General features: G+C 42.4%; 1 protein-coding gene across 3 annotated transcripts in view; it reads left to right on the top strand.

Moving 5' to 3' along the window:
• Window positions 1-1,807: 1,807 nt before the first annotated feature.
• The window catches only part of LOC135410521 (RCC1 and BTB domain-containing protein 2), a 36,012-nt gene continuing 31,387 nt past the window's right edge, over window positions 1,808-6,432 (top strand). For 2 of the 3 annotated variants that reach the window (XR_010428717.1, XM_064647308.1), the window contains exon 1: window positions 1,812-1,914. The gene's annotated coding sequence lies outside the window, so the exon portion shown is untranslated. Of the gene's footprint in view, window positions 1,915-6,432 lie in introns of all 3 variants that reach the window. The other variant, XM_064647307.1, reaches the window with a different exon arrangement.

Below are 6,432 nucleotides of genomic sequence, written 5' to 3'. Positions count from 1 at the left end.
AAATAGGTGAGGAATGGGATGCAAGGCGTGTGTAGCCTAGTGATTGAGACTCTCACGCAATGTAGTAGGTAGGGAGAACATACAAGTATGGAGTCTCTACTCCTTTGGTAACTGTGAGGACATGTTTTTGCTACTTTACTTTTACTTACACAAACCTAATTTTTGGACAGCCAAAGGTTTGCATCCAAGTATATCAATCTTTAAAATGTCAAGAAATTCTTATGAGGCTGTCATTCCCACAAAAAAACCTGAGACCCTCCTTCCTTAAAGGAATTTAATTTTTAATAGGATATTAGTTCTTTAGTCCCAGAGCAAACTTCCTCCTTCTGAATAAGGTTTCCACAGGAAAAGTGTAACCATATCATTGGATACTACAGCAAAGGTCTCTGAATTGCATGTCTTTGGGGGCATCAGGCACAGCATCACCAGCTAGTTGAGGGAGAGGATTGTCCTGCTCTGCTCTGCACTGGTGCAGCCTCACCTTGAATATTGTGTGCAGTTTTGAGTGCCACATTATAATAAAGGTATTAAGCTCTTAGAGCGTCCAAAGAAGGCAACGAAGATGGGGAAGGGCCTTGAGGGGAAGCCATATGAGGAGTGGCTGAGGCCACTTGGTCTGTTAAGTCTGGAGAAGACTGAGGGGAGACCTCATTGCAGTCCACAACTTCCTCGTGAGAGGAAGAAGAGGGGCAGGCACTGATCTCTTCTCTGTGGTGATCAGTGACAGGACCTGATGGAATGGCCTGAAGTTATGACAGGGGAGGTTTAGGTGGGATATTAGTAAAAGGTTTCTCACCCAGAGGGTGGTTGGGCACTGGAACAGGCTCCCCAGGGAAGTGGTCACAGCACCACTGAAAGAAGCGTTTGGCTTCTTAAAGCTCAGGCACATGGTGTGACTCTTGGGGATAGTCCTGTGCAGGGCCAGGAGTTGTACTCAATGACCCTAAGACCAGCTCAGTTGGTTAGAGCCTGGTGCTAATAATGTCAAGGTTGTGGGTTCAATCCCTATATGGGCCATTCTCTTTGGAGCCAGACCTTACGATCCTTGTGGGTCCCTTCCAACTCAGCATATTCTGTGATTGTGTGAATATCCCCCACAGCAAGATGGAAGGGTATTATCACACACAGGTAAGAGACACAACCAAGCAAAACAGGCAGGTTGTTGCTTTTAGGAAAGCTTATCAAGTCTATCCTCTCTGGGAGTGCTTAATTTTAAACATAAGCCATAGGAGAAGTAGAAGAATACTTAATATTCTCCCACTTCCTTTGTGAAAAAAATGATTGCACATTGGAACAGTATAGCAATATTTAACATTTCCCTAACATTTGCCTTTGACCACAGGTCTCATGCCGTGTGTTGCTGCCACATGTACTTAGGCCCAGGCAACAGCCTGGAACGGGCTGCCCAGGGAGCTGGCGCACTGTTCCTGGAGGTGTTTAAGGAAAGACTGGATGTGCCATGGTCTAGTTGTCATGGTGGTGTTCGGTCATGGGTTGGACTCAATGATCTCAGAGGTCTTTTTCAACCTAATTGATTCTGTGATTCTGAGGAGGGAAGTGGTGTCTCCCTCGACACTGTACCCGCTCTGACCATGTCTTCCTAAAACAGACATGTCATCACAAGGGACAAGGCCTTCAGGAGTTCTGCTCTCCCCTGCAGCATTCCCAAGCAGCCAGCCGGCCTGTCTGCCGCGGGGACAGAAGCCCTTCCCCCGCCGGGCTCGCAGGACAGAAGCTGCCGCTTTCCAGGCTCCTGCTGCAGTGGGTGGATCCCTGGGAGGTGCCAAACCCCTTCCCTTCCTCTTCCCCTTCTCCCCCCGCCTTCGTGGTGAGGAGGTGCCTGAGCGTGGCAGCATCTTCCCTTGGCTCATTGGAGTGGGGAGGAGGGGCCGTCGCCGCCTGCGGGGAAGGAAGGTAAGCTGCGGCGGACGGCGGGGAGGGAAGGGGAGGGAAGGGGGTTGGCTCCCCCCCTTCGCCGTGTTTCGATTCCCCGTGCGGCCGTCGGTGGGGAGCGGGGCAGGGGGAGGGCGCTGCCTGTGCTGGGCCGGGGTGGTGCTGCACTCCTCGGGGCTGCGTCTCCCGGGCACCGGGTTTGGAAATGGCCGATAACGGGGAAGGCGGGGGCTGTGTGTCTGTGCGTGTGTTCCACTTCTGACAGGAGTTACGTTTGTGTGGTTGGGGGTGCCTGATGCCCGCAGGTGCACAGGAGTGTGATGGTGGCGGCACCTTAGACAAGCTGAGCTTGGCGACCATTTGTGGTTTTAAGGAAAAGAGAGAATACTTTGGAAATCAGGGACCGTTAGATTGAACCGTGTTTCCTTGTGGAGGTGAAATTTCTGATATCGGTGGATTCCTAATATCGCGCACAGTTAGTAAAAAGATTTTACTCGCGGTTATGAACAGAGTAAGGTCTGTAGGAAGTCATGCTTGTGCAGCAGCAGAAACCATTTGGGCTGAACTGATGGTCCTTTCAGTACCTGAAGGGAACTGACAAAAGATGGGGCGAGACTGTTAACAAGAGAATGTAGTGACAGCACAAGGGGGAATGGGCTCAAATTGAAAGAGAGTAGGTTTAGATTCGATATTAGGAAGAAATTCTTTACTGTAAGAGTGGCGAAGCACTGGAACAGGTCGCCCAGAGAAGTTGTGGATGCCCCATCCCTGGAAGTGTTTAAGGCCAGGCTGGATGGGGCTCTGATGGGGCAACCTGGTCTAGTGGAAGGTGTTCCCTGCCCATGGCAGGGGGGTTGGAACTAGATGATCTTTAAGGTCCCTTCCAAGCCAAACCATTCTATGATTCTGTGATTCTGTGTTGGAGGATATGAATGCAAGCATGGGGTAAAGGAAATGTGGAGAATTAATCGCCCTGCTGAATGTGGGTAGGAGAGGTAATGCTGTCCAGATATGAGAAATAAATGTGTCAGAATGATGTGGAGTGTGAATGATGTGATGGACCATAAAGTAGCAGGAAGAGATTGTGTGGATAAAAAAAGAGTCAAGCATATGTATCATTGCTTTGAGAAAATAAAATTATAAGAGCTTTTGATTATGTCTGCCATAGACTGCAGGAGTTGGATTTGGATAAGAATATCACTTACTGGGAGATGCTATCAGGAATTATGTCACAGATGGATTTCTTTCTTAGATCATAGAATCACAGAATGGTTTAGGTTCAAAGGGACCTTAAAGTTCATCTAGTTCCAACCCCCTGCCATGGATGCCACTCACTAAACCAGGTTGCCCAGGGCCACATCAAGCCTGGCCTGGCACACTCCCAGGGATGGGGCACCCACAACTTTTCTTGGCAATCTGCTTGTGCCCTCACCACCCTCTGAGTAAAGAATTTTTTCCTAACATCTAATCTAATTTTGTCGTCTTGTAGTTTAAAGCCATTCTGCCTTGTCCTATCACTATCTGCCTTTGTGAAAAGTTGCTCTCCCTCATTTTTTATAAGACCTTTTTAGGTACTGAGAGGGCACAGTGAGATCTCCCTGGAGCCCCATCTTTTCCAGGCTGAACAACCAATAGATGCAGATAACGGCATCATTTGGGCATATAGTGATCCAGTTGATCTTACATACAACTACTGTAAGCTTACCAAATGAGCACTGAATTGTTTTAGACTTGCTCTCAGTAAGCAGTGTGGAAAATTCCAGGAAGAGCTGGTTTATTAATTTGTGATCTTGTATCTTGGACATTTTTAAATAAATAGAAGTAAAATAGGTGACTAAACAGAGACAGGTTTGAAATTCTCAATTTCAGATGGGCAAACTTAGAAAAATCAGGAGGATTAATTAGTGATGTTGTTTGTACAGGAATCCTGAGGGCCCTAGAAGAAGTAAAGAGGGTACAAAGCAAATTCTACCTTGTGCCGAAGGTAGAATCTATTTGGAATTTATATCCAAAAAAAAAGATCTAATGAAAACAACTTCTGCCCATCTCAAAAAGGATTTTAGGAATAAAGAGTAGAAAAAGGATAGTTAAGTAAAATAAAAATTAAGAGATAAAGTGCAGTTCTACAGTGAGAATTGACATCAGTAATTCCCAGTTAGTTATAGACAATTGTTTTTTAAAGCTTCTTTAAACATGTAAGTAAAATAGATAGAAATAAGATAAAAGCAATAATAGAAGTAAGACCACTGAGTGATAAAGTTGAGATAAAATGACCTTGGCATCATGATGCATGTGATCTGTTGCAGTTTGGAGGAGACTACTCCAGTGGTAGAAATAATATTAGAAGCCTACACTTATACCACAAAGAATAACATTTTGTCTCTTAATTATTTTTAAGAGTTGGGAAACCTCTAGGTATTATATCTGATACAATGCTCTTGCCACTTAAAGTTCAGCAGTTCCGCTATCAGAAGACTGTTAAATACAGAAATGGACAGATACAGAGTCATTTACTGGTAGAGGAAGTGGGCTTCATATACACATTCTATTTATAGAATTTATGTACAGAGATTGTATCGCTTTTCTAACATACAGTATCTTTGTGTGCAGACAGCTATAACTATAAAAATATTTTAACTATCAGAATTCTTAGCTCTGGGTATGTAATACCTGTGATGTGTGTGTATTTGTGTGTGTATACATATATATGATTCATTTTTTTTAGATATGCACGTGTGTGTGTGTTTGATGTATATACCTCTATATATGTGTGTTTCAGGTGTATACCTACGTAAATTCTGACTTTGTGTAGGGGAACGATTTCGCCATCCTCCCACTCACCCAGGCATTGCATGCTGGGTTCATGGGAAGTGCTCTGGCAAGTGCCCAATGTTACAGAGATGCTACAGCCAGATTTATGCTGGAGCTGTGCTAGACATCATCTTGAAAAAGATCTTGGTGACTCAATATGTAGCCTTCTTAGGTGTAGGCAGGAGACTGTCACAGACCACGGCTCCAATGTGCAGATTGTGCTAAACTGAAGTAAACAAGGAATGTAGGAAAGAAAGCCAGGTGTGGTTTAGTAATGTTTATGTTTATGTTTTTTGTTGAGGTTTAGAATGTTTAAGAAGATATATTTTATAAATCAGAGCACTTAGTCTAAGGATAGAATGACCTTCTGTGGACATCTAAGGAGGGGCTTAAAAGTTAGAACTGTAGAAACTATCAATATTTCTTCTTTAACAGCTAGAACAGACTGTGAGGTCAAAGGACAGCTAGACCTGATGTATGGCTCAGCATTTGGCTGGTTCAGGTAACTGTAGGCTGCAAACAATTTAGGCTAGGTCAGATCTACTTAGAGAGAGCATAACAAAATGTGTGCATTTGCATGCTGTTTTTCTGCTAATGCAGTATAGTATCTGTGATTACATAGTAACAGAAGGGATCTTTCCAGGCGTGCAGTTCCTGTGGCATGGAACTGATATTCAGTCAGGCTTCCATGTGCAGGTACAAGGGCACCTGACATCTGAAGTTTATATGTGGTTTATCCTGAACAACTGCATGACCTGTTAGTGTTTCTTAAGTTCCTAAAGCTTTAATAGTTTCCACACTACAATTCTTTAACTTTGTTAAAAAAATAATAGCTGTTTCTTTCACATATTTACTGCATTATTTTGAATTGTTTTGTTCTGTTACATGGTCAATATTTTTAATAAAATTCTTTTAAAATCAAGTCTTTGAAATATTTTTTTTCCTCTAAAGCCAGTTCCTTGAACTTTCATATTGGAAAGTCAAAATGAAGAATAAGTTTTCAATTCTACCAAATCAGTTGTATGGTAAATAACATTTTATGTAGCATTTAAAATAGGCAAGAGCCAATGGTTGCATCAGTTGTATTTTATTATGTTTGGTGTATGTATAGATTGCAGGAACTGAAGTGTATTTATAGTTTGGCTAACAATTCAGCAAAGAGAAAGAACTTTTCAAGTTAGTTTTCTGAAAATCTTGGATCAGCTACATAAAAATTGTGGACAAATGTTTTTCATTAGTATCTCAGGTTATATTTCAGTTAAATTAGACTACATTAGGTTAGATTTAGACACAGGAATGACATCCTGTTGTCAAGAGACTGACAGAATGTTTGATTATTTAACAAGATTTTTTTTTTCTTCTGTTGTAAAGATTTTCCTTCTTGTGGGTGATGATGACTTTTTTTAAGTTGCTTCCATTTTTGTTGCTGGCTGGTAAACAATCCACCATTCTACATCAATGATGGTGATAAACAATTCTAAAGTGGAAAAAGTAATTGGAATAGTAATGAGAAAAATAAAGAAACTTAATATGAGCACTTGTCTTACCATCATATAGGACTTTTAATAGTCCTAGGTGTCTTTCTAAAAATCAAATTAGACAAATTGTCTTGCTAGCCCAAAATCCCAAGGTTAAATTTTTTGGAGGTGAGTGGAAGGTGTCCCCAGGAATCTATATAAGATTTTTCAAAGCCATTTTGTCACTTAGGGCAGAAATTTCACACCAGAC

The sequence above is a fragment of the Pseudopipra pipra genome, chromosome 2 (assembly GCF_036250125.1).
Source record: "Pseudopipra pipra isolate bDixPip1 chromosome 2, bDixPip1.hap1, whole genome shotgun sequence".
NCBI lineage: Eukaryota > Metazoa > Chordata > Aves > Passeriformes > Pipridae > Pseudopipra > Pseudopipra pipra.
The sequence above is the reverse complement of the archived record's forward strand: the minus strand, read 5'-3'. Positions and strand labels throughout refer to the sequence as shown.